The 15862-nt window shown below is 48.7% G+C and overlaps 1 protein-coding gene across 2 annotated transcripts in view; it reads right to left on the bottom strand.

The window, feature by feature from the left end:
• The window catches only part of LOC128684975 (lachesin), a 557865-nt gene that overhangs the window by 264918 nt on the left and 277085 nt on the right, over positions 1-15862 (bottom strand). The window lies entirely within an intron of this gene.

The following is a 15862-nucleotide window of genomic DNA, read 5'->3' as shown; positions in this document are numbered from 1 at the left end:
CAATCACCACACAATTACAGTCACTCCTCCACATAATCACAGCCACTCCACCACACAATCACTCCTACACCACACAAACACAGTCACCTCAACACAGTCAAAATCACTCCTCCACACAATCACAGCCACTCATCCACTGCACAATCACAATCATCTCCTCACAATCACAGCCACTCATTCACCCCACAGTCACAATCACCTCCACACAATCACAGTCACTCATCCACCACACAATTACAGTCATTCCACCACACAATCACAGCCACTCCTCCACCACACAATCACTCCTCCACCACACAATGACAATCGCCTCCACACAATCACAGTCACTCCACCACATAATCGCAGTCACTCCTCCATCACACAATCACAGCCACTCCTCCTCCACAATCACAGTCACTCCACCACACAATCACAGTCACTCCTACTCCACACAATCACAGCCACTCCTCCACAACACAATCACAGCCACTCCACAACACAATCACTCCTCCACCACACAATCACAATCACAGCCACTCCTCCACACAATCACAGTCACTCCTCCACCACACAATCACAATCACAGCCACTCCACCACACAATCACAATCACAGCCACTCCACACAATCACAGTCATTCCACACAATCACAGCCACTCCTCCACCACACAGTCACAGCCACTCCACCACACAATCACTCCTCCACCACACAATCACAATCACAGGAACTCCTCCACACAATCACAGTCACTCCACCACACAATCACAGCCACTCCTCCACCACACAATCACAATCACAACCACTATTCCACCACACAATCACAATCACAGCCACTCCTCCACACAGTCACAGCCACTCCACCACACAATCACTCTTCCACCACACAATCACGATCACAGGAACTCCTCCACACAATCACAGTCACTCCACCATACAATCACAGCCACTCCTCCACCACACAATCACAGCCACTCCTCCACCACACAATCACAGCCACTCCTCCACCACAATCACAATCACAACCACTCCACCACGCAATCACAATCACAGCCACTCCTCCACCACACAACCACTCCTCCACCACCCAATCACAATCACAGCCACTCCTCCACTACACAATCACTCCTCCACCACACAATGACAATCACAGAAACTCCTCCACGACACAATCACAATCACAGCCACTCCACCACACAATCCCAGTCACTCCACCACGCAATCACAGCCACTCCTCCACCACACAATCACAATCACAACCACTCCACCACACAATCACAATCACTCCACCACACAATCACAATCACAGCCACTCCTCCACCACACAATCACTCCTCCACCACACAATGACAATCACAGCCACTCCACCACACAATCACAATCACAGCCGCTCCTCCACCACACAATCACTCCACCACACAATCACAGCCACTCCCCCACCTCACAATCACAGCCACTCCACCACACAATCACTCCACCACACAATCGCAATCACAGCCACTCCACCACACAAGCACTCCTCCACCACACAATCACAATCACAGACACTCCTCTACCACACAATCACATCCACTCCACCACACAATCCCAGTCACTCCACCACACAATCACAGCCACTTCTCCTCCACCACACAATCACAATCACAGCCACTCCTCCGCCACACATTCACAATCACAGCCACTCCTCCACCACACAATCACTCCTCCACCACACAATCACAATCACAGCCACTCCACCACACAATCACATCCACTCCACCACACAATCCCAGTCACTCCACACAATCACAGCCACTCCTCCTCCACACAATCACAGCCACTCCTCCTCCACACAATCACAGCCACTCCTCCACCACACAATCACATCCACTCCACCACACAATCCCAGTCACTCCACCACACAATCACAGCCACTCCTCCTCCACACAATCACAGCCACTCCTCCACCACATAATCACTCCTCCACCACACAATCACAATCACAGCCACTCCTCCACCACACAATCACTCCTCCACCACACAATCACTCCTCCACCACACAATCACAGCCACTCCTCCACCACACAATTACATCCACTCCACCACACAATCCCAGTCACTCCACCACACAATCACAGCCACTCCTCCACACAATCACAGCCACTCCTCCACCACACAATCACTCCTCCACCACACAATCACAATCACAGCCACTCCTCCACCACACAATCACTCCTCCACCACACAATCACAATCACAGTCACTCCACCACACAATCACTCCTCTACCACACAATCACAATCACAGCCACTCCTCCACCACACAATCACTCCTCCACCACACAATCACTCCTCCACCACACAATCACAATCACAGCCACTCCACCACACAATCACATCCACTCCACCACACAATCCCAGTCACTCCACCACACAATCACAGCCACTCCTCCACACAATCACAGCCACTCCTCCACCACACAATCACTCCTCTACCACACAACCACAATCACAGCCACTCCTCCACCACACAATCACTCCTCCACCACACAATCATAATCACAGCCACTCCACCACACAATCAATCACAGCCACTCCACCACACAATCACAATCACAGCCACTCCACCACACAATCACATCCACTCCACCACACAATCCCAGTCACTCCACCACACAATCACAGCCACTCCTCCTCCACACAATCACAGCCACTCCTCCACACAATCACAGCCATTCCTCCACCACACAATCACATCCACTCCACCACACAATCCCAGTCACTCCACCACACAATCACAGTCACTCCTCCTCCACACAATCACAGCCACTCCTCCACCACACAATCACTCCTCCACCACACAATCACAATCACTGCCACTCCTCCACTACACAATCACTCCTCCACCACACAATCACAATCACAGCCACTCCACCACACAATCACTCCTCCACCTCACAATCACAGCCACTCCACCACACAATCACAATCACAGCCACTCCTCCACACAATCACATCCACTCCACCACACAATCCCAGTCAGTCCACCACACAATCACAGCCACTCCTCCTCCACACAATTACAGCCACTCCACCACACAATCACAGCCACTCCTCCACCACACAATCACAGCCACTCCTCCACCATACAATCACAGCCACTCCTCCTCCACACAATCACAGCCACTCCTCCACCACACAATCACCTCCTCACAATTACAATATCCTCACAATCACAATCACCTTCTCACAATCACCACCTCACAATCACCTCCTCACAATCACAATCACCTCACAATCACAATCACCTCCACACAATCACACTCACCTCCTCACAATGACAATCACCTCTTCACAATCACAATCACCTCCTCACAATCACAATCACCACCTCACAATCACCTCCTCACAATCACAATCACCTCATCAGAATCACAATCACCTCCTCACAATCACCACCTCACAATCACAATCTCCTCACAATCACAATCACCTCCTCACAATCACAATCACCTCACAATCACAATCACCTCCTCACAATCTTGCCCAACACAACATAAAATCTTTGTTATGTTAAATAATGAATTTCCTCTCGTTGGTTTTATAGCTGACTTCCTGCAGCTGACAGTGGTATTCTTTGTAGCTGTCAGCCAGCCACTGTAGCTGACTTCCTGCAGCTGACAGTGGTAGTCTTTGTAGCTGTCAGCCAGCCACTGTAGCTGACTTCCTGCAGCTGACAGTGGTAGTCTTTGTAGCTGTCAGCCAGCTACTGTACCTGACTTCCTGCAGCTGACAGTGGTAGTCTTTGTAGCTGTCAGCCAGCTACTGTAGCTGACTTCCTGCAGCTGACAGTGGTAGTCTTTGTAGCTGTCAGCCAGCCACTGTAGCTGACTTCCTGCAGCTGTCAGTGGTAGTCTTTGTAGCTGTCAGCCAGCCACTGTAGCTGACTTCCTGCAGGTGACAGTGGTAGTCTTTGTAGCTGTCAGCCAGCCACTGTAGCTGACTTCCTGCAGCTGACAGTGGTAGTCTTTGTAGCTGTCAGCCAGCCACTGTAGCTGACTTCCTGCAGCTGACAGTAGTAGTCTTTGTAGCTGTCAGCCAGCCACTGTAGCTGACTTCCTGCAGCTGACAGTGGTAGTCTTTGTTGCTGTCAGCCAGCCACTGTAGCTGACTTCCTGCAGCTGACAGTGGTAGTCTTTGTAGCTGTCAGCCAGCCACTGTAGCTGACTTCCTGCAGCTGACAGTGGTAGTCTTTGTAGCTGTCAGCCAGCCACTGTAGCTGACTTCCTGCAGCTGACAGTGGTAGTCTTTGTAGCTGTCAGCCAGCCACTGTAGCTGACTTCCTGCAGCTGACAGTGATAGTCTTTGTAGCTGTCAGCCAGCCACTGTAGCTGACTTCCTGCAGCTGACAGTGGTAGTCTTTATAGCTGTCAGCCAGCCACTGTAGTTGACTTCCTGCAGCTGACAGTGGTAGTCTTTGTAGCTGTCAGCCAGCCACTGTAGCTGACTTCCTGCAGCTGACAGTGGTAGTCTTTGTAGCTGTCAGCCAGCCACTGTAGCTGACTTCCTGCAGCTGACAGTGGTAGTCTTTGTAGCTGTCAGCCAGCCACTGTAGCTGACTTCCTGCAGCTGACAGTGGTAGTCTTTGTAGCTGTCAGCCAGCTACTGTAGCTTACTTCCTGCAGCTGACAGTAGTAGTCTTTGTAGGTGTCAGCCAGCCACTGTAGCTGACTTCCTGCAGCTGACAGTGGTAGTCTTTGTTGCTGTCAGCCAGCCACTGTAGCTGACTTCCTGCAGCTGACAGTGGTAGTCTTTGTAGCTGTCAGCCAGCCACTGTAGCTGACTTCCTGCAGCTGACAGTGGTAGTCTTTGTAGCTGTCAGCCAGCCACTGTAGCTGACTTCCTGCAGCTGACAGTGGTAGTCTTTGTAGCTGTCAGCCATCTACTGTAGCTGACTTCCTGCAGCTGACAGTGGTAGTCTTTGTAGCTCTCAGCCAGCCACTGTAGCTTACTTCCTGCAGCTGATAGTGGTAGTCTTTGTAGCTGTCAGCCAGCCACTGTAGCTGACTTCCTGCAGCTGACAGTGATAGTCTTTGTAGCTGTCAGCCAGCCACTGTAGCTGACTTCCTGCAGCTGACAGTGGTAGTCTTTGTAGCTGTCAGCCAGCCACTGTAGCTGACTTAATGCAGCTGACAGTGGTAGTCTTTGTAGCTGTCAGCCAGCCACTGTAGCTGACTTCCTGCAGCTGACAGTGGTAGTCTTTGTTGCTGTCAGCCAGCCACTGTAGCTGACTTCCTGCAGCTGACAGTGGTAGTCTTTGTTGCTGTCAGCCAGCCACTGTAGCTGACTTCCTGCAGCTGACAGTGGTAGTCTTTGTAGCTGTCAGCCAGCCACTGTAGCTGACTTAATGCAGCTGACAGTGGTAGTCTTTGTTGCTGTCAGCCAGCCACTGTAGCTGACTTCCTGCAGATGACAGTGGTAGTCTTTGTAGCTGTCAGCCAGCCACTGTAGCTGACTTCCTGCAGCTGACAGTGGTAGTCTTTGTAGCTTTCAGCCAGCTACTGTAGCTGACTTCCTGCAGCTGACAGTGGTAGTCTTTGTTGCTGTCAGCCAGCTACTGTAGCTGACTTCCTGCAGCTGACAGTGGTAGTCTTTGTAGCTGTCAGCCAGCCACTGTAGCTGACTTCCTGCAGCTGACAGTGGTAGTCTTTATAGCTGTCAGGGAGCCACTGTAGCTGACTTCCTGCAGCTGACAGTGGTAGTCTTTGTAGCTGTCTGCCAGCTACTGTAGCTGACTTCCTGCAGCTGACAGTGGTAGTCTTTGTAGCTGTCAGCCATCCACTGTAGCTGACTTCCTGCAGCTGACAGTAGTAGTCTTTGTAGCTGTCAGCCAGCCACTGTAGCTGACTTCCTGCAGCTGACAGTGGTAGTCTTTGTAGCTGTCAGCCAGCTACTGTAGCTGACTTCCTACAACTGACAGTGGTAGTCTTTGTAGCTGTCAGCCAGCCACTGTAGCTGACTTCCTGCAGCTGACAGTGGTAGTCTTTGTAGCTGTCAGCCAGCCACTGTAGCTGACTTCCTGCAGCTGACAGTGGTAGTCTTTGTAGCTGTCAGTCAGCCACTGTAGCTGACTTCCTGCAGATGACAGTGGTAGTCTTTGTAGCTGTCAGCCAGCCACTGTAGCTGACTTCCTGCAGCTGACAGTGGTAGTCTTTGTTGCTGTCAGCCAGCCACTGTAGCTGACTTCCTGCAGCTGACAGTGGTAGTCTTTGTAGCTGTCAGCCAGCCACTGTAGCTGACTTCCTGCAGCTGACAGTGGTAGTCTTTGTAGCTGTCAGCCAGCTACTGTAGCTGACTTCCTGCAGCTGACAGTGGTAGTCTTTGTTGCTGTCAGCCAGCTACTGTAGCTGACTTCCTGCAGCTGACAGTGGTAGTCTTTGTAGCTGTCAGCCAGCCACTGTAGCTGACTTCCTGCAGCTGACAGTGGTAGTCTTTATAGCTGTCAGCCAGCCACTGTAGCTGACTTCCTGCAGCTGACAGTGGTAGTCTTTGAAGGTGTCTGCCAGCTACTGTAGCTGACTTCCTGCAGCTGACAGTGGTAGTCTTTGTAGCTGTCAGCCATCCACTGTAGCTGACTTCCTGCAGCTGACAGTGGTAGTCTTTGTAGCTGTCAGCCAGCCACTGTAGCTGACTTCCTGCAGCTGACAGTGGTAGTCTTTGTAGCTGTCAGCCAGCTACTGTAGCTGACTTCCTACAACTGACAGTGGTAGTCTTTGTAGCTGTCAGTCAGCCACTGTAGCTGACTTCCTGCAGATGACAGTGGTAGTCTTTGTAGCTGTCAGCCAGCCACTGTAGCTGACTTCCTGCAGCTGACAGTGGTAGTCTTTGTAGCTGTCAGCCAGCCACTGTAGCTGACTTCCTGCAGCTGACAGTGGTAGTCTTTGTAGCTGTCAGCCAGCCACTGTAGCTGACTTCCTGCAACTGACAGTGGTAGTCTTTGTAGCTGTCAGCCAGCCACTGTAGCTGAGTTCCTGCAGCTGACAGTGGTAGTCTTTGTAGCTGTCAGCCCGCCACTGTAGCTGACTTTCTGCAGCTGACAGTGGTAGTCTTTGTAGCTGTCAGTCAGCCACTGTAGCTGACTTCCTGCAGATGACAGTGGTAGTCTTTGTAGCTGTCAACCAGGCACTGTAGCTGACTTCCTGCAGCTGACAGTGGTAGTCTTTGTAGCTGTCAGCCAGCCACTGTAGCTGACTTCCTGCAGCTGACAGTGATAGTCTTTGTAGCTGTCAGCCAGCCACTGTAGCTGACTTCCTGCAGCTGACAGTGGTAGTCTTTGTAGCTGTCAGCCAGCCACTGTAGCTGACTTCCTGCAACTGACAGTGGTAGTCTTTGTAGCTGTCAGCCAGCCACTGTAGCTGAGTTCCTGCAGCTGACAGTGGTAGTCTTTGTAGCTGTCAGCCAGCCACTGTAGCTGACTTCCTGCAGCTGACAGTGGTAGTCTTTGTAGCTGTCAGCCAGCCAATGTAGCTGACTTCCTGCAGCTGACAGTGGTAGTCTTTGTAGCTGTCAGCCAGCTACTGTAGCTGACTTCCTACAACTGACAGTGGTAGTCTTTGTAGCTGTCAGCCAGCCACTGTAGCTGACTTCCTGCAGCTGACAGTGGTAGTCTTTGTAGCTGTCAGCCAGCCACTGTAGCTGACTTCCTGCAGCTGACAGTGGTAGTCTTTGTAGCTGTCAGTCAGCCACTGTAGCTGACTTCCTGCAGATGACAGTGGTAGTCTTTGTAGCTGTCAGCCAGCCACTGTAGCTGACTTCCTGCAGCTGACAGTGGTAGTCTTTGTAGCTGTCAGCCAGCCACTGTAGCTGACTTCCTGCAGCTGACAGTGGTAGTCTTTGTAGCTGTCAGCCAGCCACTGTAGCTGACTTCCTGCAACTGACAGTGGTAGTCTTTGTAGCTGTCAGCCAGCCACTGTAGCTGAGTTCCTGCAGCTGACAGTGGTAGTCTTTGTAGCTGTCAGCCCGCCACTGTAGCTGACTTTCTGCAGCTGACAGTGGTAGTCTTTGTAGCTGTCAGTCAGCCACTGTAGCTGACTTCCTGCAGATGACAGTGGTAGTCTTTGTAGCTGTCAGCCAGGCACTGTAGCTGACTTCCTGCAGCTGACAGTGGTAGTCTTTGTAGCTGTCAGCCAGCCACTGTAGCTGACTTCCTGCAGCTGACAGTGATAGTCTTTGTAGCTGTCAGCCAGCCACTGTAGCTGACTTCCTGCAGCTGACAGTGGTAGTCTTTGTAGCTGTCAGCCAGCCACTGTAGCTGACTTCCTGCAACTGACAGTGGTAGTCTTTGTAGCTGTCAGCCAGCCACTGTAGCTGAGTTCCTGCAGCTGACAGTGGTAGTCTTTGTAGCTGTCAGCCAGCCACTGTAGCTGACTTCCTGCAGCTGACAGTGGTAGTCTTTGTAGCTGTCAGCCAGCCAATGTAGCTGACTTCCTGCAGCTGACAGTGGTAGTCTTTGTAGCTGTCAGCCAGCCACTGTAGCCGATTTCCTGCAGCTGACGGTAGTAGTCTTTTTAGCTGTCGGCCAGCTACTGTAGCTGACTTCCTGCAGCTGACAGTGGTAGTCTTTGTAGATGTCAGCCAGATACTGTAGCTGACTTCCTGCAGCTGACAGTGGTAGTCTTTGTAGATGTCAGCCAGCTACTGTAGCTGACTTCCTGCAGCTGACAGTGGTAGTCTTTGTAGCTGTCAGCCAGCCACTGTAGCTGACTTCCTGCAGCTGACAGTGGTAGTCTTTGTTGCTGTCAGTCAGCCACTGTAGCTGATTTCCTGCAGGTGACAGTGGTAGTCTTTGTAGCTGTCAGCCAGCCACTGTAGCTGACTTCCTGCCGCTGACAGTGGTAGTCTTTGTAGCTGTCAGCCAGGCACTGTAACTGACTTCCTGCAGCTGACAGTGGTAGTCTTTGCTGCTGTCAGCCAGGCACTGTAGCTGACTTCCTGCAGCTGACAGTAGTAGTCTTTGTAGCTGTCAGCTAGCCACTGTAGCTGACTTCCTGCAGCTGACAGTGGTAGTCTTTGTTGCTGTCAGCCAGGCACTGTAGCTGACTTCCTGCAGCTGACAGTGGTAGTCTTTGTTGCTGTCAGCCAGGCACTGTAGCTGACTTCCTGCAGTTGACAGTGTGTACAATGTTGGTAGTCTTTGTAGCTGTCAACCAGCCGCTGTAATTGTCAACCAGCCACTGTAACTGTCAACCAGCCACTGTAACTGTCAACCAGTCACTGTAACTGTCAACCACCTACTGTAACTGTCAGTAAGCCACTTTAACTGTCAACCAGCCACTGTAACTGTCAACCAGCCACTGTAACTGTCAACCAGCCACTGTAACTGTCAGCCAGCCACTGTAACTCTCAACCAGCCACTGTAACTGTCAACCAGCCACTGTAACTGTCAGCCAGCCACTGTAACTGTCAATCAGCCACTGTAACTGTCAACCACCTACTGTAACTGTCAACCAGCCACTGTAACTGTCAGCCAGCCACTGTAACTGTCAACCACCCATTGTAGCTATCAGCCATGCACTGTAACTGCCAACCAGCCACTGTAACTGTCAGCTAGTTATTATTAAAGCAGTCAGCCAGTCACTGTGGTAGTCAGCAAGTCACTGTAGTAGTCAGTCACTGTAGACGCCAGTCACTGTAGACGTCAGTCACTGTAGTCACCACAGCCATAGTTAACTTACCCATCAGTAAGGCCTATCAGGTTCTCTTTCACTGTTAATTACTGTAGGCCTCTCAGGTTCTATTCCACTGCAGCTGAAGAATTGTCCTCAGTCACTGTAGGCCTAGATAGCCGTAGCTTACTCCCAAAACATATCAGGAGAAATTCTAGCGCACTCAGCTCACACACTGAGGTCCTTGGTTCGATCCCCGGTATGGGTGGAAATATCAGGGCGTGTTTCCTTAAGACACCTGTTGTCCATGTTCACCTAGCAGTAAAATAGGTACCTGGGTGTTAGTGGACTGATGTGGGTCGCATCCTGGGGACAAAATTAACCCAAGTTGCGGGAAATGCTCAGCATAACAAGTGACTTTCTATATAGCAGTATGTCACTGATGTGAACTATGGTCTGTATAAGTTGTATCATGTACTGGTAGACTTAAAGATTATATGTAATCTTTATTTCTATCAGTTAGTGCCACGCTGGTGGCACTAACTGCCACGCTGGTGGCACTAACCGCTACACTGGTGGTACTAAGTGCCACACTGGTGGCACTAACAGCTGCCATGCTGGTGGCACTAACAACTGCCACACTGGTGGCACTAACAGATGCCACACTGGTGGCACTAACAACTGCCACACTGGTGGCACTAACAACTGTCACACTGGTGGCACTAACAACTGTCACACTGGTGGCACTCCAACATTGGTGGCACTAGCTCCAACACTGGTGGCACAGCAACACTGGTAGCACTAGCAACTGCCACACTGGTGGCACTGTCACACTGGTGGCACTACCTGCCATACTAGTGGCACTAACTGCCACTGTGTAATAGTGGTCATAGTGACCACTATTACACAATTATATTACCCTTTCAAATACATACACACACACACACACACATATATATATATATATATATATATATATATATATATATATATATATATATATATATATATATATATATATATATATATATATACATATATATATATATATATATATATATATATATATATATATATATATATATATATATATATATATATATATATATATATATATATATATATACATTGTACATATGTGTGTGTATGTGTAAAGAGTGGCCTGGTAAGGAAACAAAGAGAGGGGGACCAGGAAACAGCGTCAGACGAGGCGACAGATGTGTTTTCTGTGTGATGGTCGAGTAAGTCTGAAAGAATAACCAGACTACACATTGTGTCTCCAACACTGTGTCTCCAACACTGACTCCAACACTGTGTCTCCAACACTGTGACTCCAACACTGTGTCTCCAACACTGTGACTCCAACACTGTGTCTCCAACACTGTGACTCCAACACTGTGACTCCAACACTGTGACTCCAACACTGTGACTCCAACACTGTGACTCCAACACTGTGTCTCCAACACTGTGTCTCCAACACTGTGACTCCAACACTGTGTCTCCAACACTGTGACTCCAACACTGTGTCTCCAACACTGTGTCTCCAACACTGTGACTCCAACACTGTGTCTCCAACACTGTGACTCCAACACTGTGTCTCCAACACTGTGACTCCAACACTGTGTCTCCAACACTGTGACTCCAACACTGTGTCTCCAACACTGTGTCTCCAACACTGTGACTCCAACACTGTGTCTCCAACACTGTGACTCCAACACTGTGTCTCCAACACTGTGTCTCCAACACTGTGTCTCCAACACTGTGACTCCAACACTGTGTCTCCAACACTGTGACTCCAACACTGTGTCTCCAACACTGTGACTCCAACACTGTGTCTCCAACACTGTGTCTCCAACACTGTGACTCCAACACTGTGTCTCCAACACTGTGACTCCAACACTGTGTCTCCAACACTGTGTCTCCAACACTGTGACTCCAACACTGTGTCCCCAACACTGTGTCTCCAACACAGTAATAATAACAATTATTATATTGGAGACAGTTTGTCTCCAATATAATATTTGTTTCACAAATACACACACATATGTAGATTATATATATATATATATATATATATATATATATATATATATATATATATATATATATATATATATATATCAGCAACCACCCAGGGAGGTACTACCATCCTGTGGTAGTAGGTTGGTAGACAGCAACCACCCAGGGAGGTACTACCATCCTGTGGTAGTAGGTTGGTAGACAGCAACCACCCAGGGAGGTACTACCATCCTGTGGTAGTAGGTTGGTAGACAGCAACCACCCAGGGAGGTACTACCATCCTGTGGTAGTAGGTGGTAGACAGCAACCACCCAGGGTGGTACTACCATCCTGTGGTAGTAGGTTGGTAGACAGCAACCACCCAGGGAGGTACTACCGTCCTGTGGTAGTAGGTTGGTAGACAGCAACCACCCAGGGTGGTACTACCATCCTGTGGTAGTAGGTTGGTAGACAGCAACCACCCAGGGAGGTACTACCGTCCTGTGGTAGTAGGTTGGTAGACAGCAACCACCCAGGGAGGTACTACCGTCCTGTGGTAGTAGGTTGGTAGACAGCAACCACCCAGGGAGGTACTACCATCCTGTGGTAGTAGGTTGGTAGACAGCAACCACCCAGGGAGGTACTACCATCCTGTGGTAGTAGGTTGGTAGACAGCAATCGCCCAGGGAGGTACTACCATCCTGTGGTAGTAGGTTGGTAGACAGCTGTGGCATGCAAAGAGTACGTAACCTTTATTCGGCGCATGGACACACCCTCATTTACAGGCTATCTCCCCCAACCAGCGAACCAGGTTGCTAAGAGTTGATGATGGGGCCCCATCGTTCAACTAGTGACCAGGTTCTAGCCAATAAGAAGGTGGGATTGACAATCGCAGAGGTTATGTGGATACCGCTCTCCTGTCTGCCCTTGTCATTCCCACTCTAGAGCTGGTTGAAGCACGGTCTGCTATCTTGTGGCTTCTATTTCTGCCTTGCTTACCGTGACGTGCACTATATTTATTACTGTACATAGTGTACATATTGCTGTTCTAAATTTGGTGAAGGATAATATAAGTCTAAACTTTTTCTACTGTGTTTATTTGCTCCCATTACACCTGGGTTAACAGGCCATTTGAAAGCCTAGGTTGTAATATGGGGGCCTGTCCGGGATCTGGACTTAGAGAAACGGTTGAGCTTAGGGTGAAGCTTGTAGCAGGAACATTGTGTAGCTTGCTGTTTCGCTTCGCTTTACAAATTTTGCGTGTCAGTTGCTTATGATCAGCCTTGCTATTGTGTGATCGTTCAACAGCTCGCTACTAGCTTGTTCAGTGTGCTCGCTTCGCTACGGTCAATCTTGTGTGCAGTCGGCTTTGCTTGTATGCGTATTTTGCAATCGTACTGTGCATAGCTAAGCGTGTTCTGCAAATTAACGTGTTACGTTGGGGTATTCGTACTGTGCATAGCGAATAACTTATGCCACCTAGACGAGTCAGACGCCTGGTGTCGGCATATACTTTGCATAACCTACCTAAATTGTCCCTACAGCGTTGTTGGCAAATTGCTCGTTCCATTGGCATTCCCTATAAACGCACTCTCACAGCTGCGCAACTGCGTTCACTTATTGCTGACATACTTATTGAAGAAGAGATGGCACATCAAACTCCTCCCTTTACGGGAGCTAGGGAAAAAACTACTATGTTCTCGCAGGAGGAAGATGATACACCTACGGAGCAAAATGGTCAGTATAGTGCACATGGGTTGTCTCAGGGTGAATCAGCGTCGTTGGCACTTCAGCTGGCAAAAATCAATCTTGAGCAAACTAGGGAACAGAGAGCATTCGCAAGGGAAGAATTTGATAGGGAAAGAGAAAGGAGGCAGTTTTCGCATTCTGTAAACGATTTCAGTTTACAAAAAGCAGTACAGCTTGTTCCCCGCTTCAATGAGGCCGAACCAGAGCAATTTTTCGAAAGCTTCGAAAATCAGGCTCGAGCCTTGAGGTGGCCGGAACAGCACTGGGCAGCGTTGGTTCATACAGCATTATTGGGTAAGGCACAGGAATTTACGTCGGTATTAACTGACGCTGAATTCTCTGATTATCAAGTAGTGAAGACCACAGTGTTGGGAGCATATACATGTATCCCAGCTAAATATCGTAAGACCTTCAAATTGAACAGGCGGCAGCTTGGTCAATCCCTGGTGGACTTTGTGAGACAGCAAACCAAAGCTTTTACCAGCTGGTATAAAGCGAGTGGTGTCTCTAACTTTGAGGAGCTGGTGCAGCTTATTCTGATTGATAACCTGCTGGAGTCTGTGGGACCAGAGGTTCGTGTCTTTCTGCAGGATCGTGACTTAACCACTGCATTGGAGGCGGCCAGGTTGGCTGATACCTTCGAAACGAACCGCTCCTTGTCCGAGCGGTCCCGTCTCTCTTTTCAACAGTCTGGCGTGAGCAGAGATCGACAACATTGGAGAATGAAGTGCCAGCCGGAGGGAGAGCGTCTACGACATCCAACCAAGTCACCTGGTGAGCCACGCTTCTCAACATATGGTCCCCCTGCGGAGAGGCAAACTACTTATGGAGCATCTCGACAACAATATCCAGAGAGGCACCAGCCAGAACGACACCACTTGCAACGTCATCAGGGAGTAAAGGGCAAGCCTGTCGTCTGCTTCAGGTGTAATAAAGTAGGTCATATCAGTTCCAACTGCCCCCAAAAACCTCAACCCATCGGGAAAATCTCTAATATCCCTAGTAACATGTCCCCTAGAGAAGTAGAAAAAGGTATGGCCCCTTATTATTGCGAAAGTCTTATTTCCCTTCAGGAAAACTCAGAACCAACTAAAGTAAATACCTTTAGAGATACTGGAGCATATTGCTCACTTGTCAGAGAAGGAATATTACCCCTTTCAGAGAATACTTCCTTGAATTCATCAGTTTTATTGGAAGCCTATGGAGGAACTATATATTCTGTTCCTTTGCATAAAATTTATGTACAGTGCAAATATTACACTGGGTACTTGACTGTAGGTACTTGACTGTAGGTATCTCAAAAGGATTTCCCATGAAAAATGCTATGTTATTACTGGGTAATAACATTACTACTGTTAGTTCGTGTCCTGAACCTATAATGATTAATGCTTCTCCGGTGTTGGCCATAACTCGGGCAACTTCCCAAGGGTTGTCTGGAGAGAATGTTGACCTATCCTTGGACGACTCCGATCTCGGAATAGCCACATTGTTTTACGAGGAAAACTGGCCAGAGCCTCGTAGATCAAGTGAACAGACCCCGATCAAGCCTTCCTATTCCCAGGTTGCAGGATTGCCAGATGTCTCTGTTTCCATGCCCGAGGGACTGTCCTTCCGGGAGGAACAACGAAAGGACCCTTCTTTAAAATTCGCTTTTGAGGCAGCCATGGGTAAATCCTCTTGGGGTCATCCAGTCAAGTATGAAGTTAAAAATGATTATTTGGTTTGCACTGAGACTGGTAAGGAGAAAGAGGGCCGGAAATTATACGACAGGTTAGTGGTTCCAACCAAGTATAGACCTCAGATATTAAATATAGCTCATAATACGTCATCAGGAGGTCACTTAGGAATTACAAAAACCTTGTATAGAATCACAAAAGAATTTTATTGGCCAACATTAAAGAAAGATGTGAAGAATCATATTAGGTGTTGCCGAGAATGTCAGCAAGTTGGAAAACCTGGACATTCTATTAAACCTGCACCTCTCCAACCCATACCTGCTGATGGAGAACCTTTTGCAGATTTAATTATAGATTGTGTAGGTCCACTACCTAAGTCAAAGTCTGGAAATCAGTATTTATTTACAATTATGGATAAAGTAACCAGATATCCTGAAGCGATCCCAATGCGTAGTATCAATACTAAAGCTATTCTCAAAGCTTTAACAAAATTCATTTCTTGTTTTGGCATTCCTAAAACTATACAAAGTGATCAAGGTACTAACTTCACTGCCAAAGCATTTAGGGAAGTATTAACTAGGTTAGGGATAATTCACAACTTTTCCACTGCCTATCACCCTCAGTCCCAAGGCGCCTTGGAAAGATTCCACCAAACATTAAAAACAATGATGAGAAGTTTTTGCATGCACTTTCCGACAGATTGGGATGAATCTCTACCATTGTTGCTGTTCTCAGTACGAGAGACGGTGCAAGAGTCTACAGGGTATAGTCCGTTTGAGCTGATCTTTGGGCACAATGTACGAGGTCCTCTTCGGGT

The sequence above is a fragment of the Cherax quadricarinatus genome, chromosome 5 (assembly GCF_038502225.1).
Source record: "Cherax quadricarinatus isolate ZL_2023a chromosome 5, ASM3850222v1, whole genome shotgun sequence".
NCBI classification, from domain to species: domain Eukaryota; kingdom Metazoa; phylum Arthropoda; class Malacostraca; order Decapoda; family Parastacidae; genus Cherax; species Cherax quadricarinatus.
The sequence above is the reverse complement of the archived record's forward strand: the minus strand, read 5'-3'. Positions and strand labels throughout refer to the sequence as shown.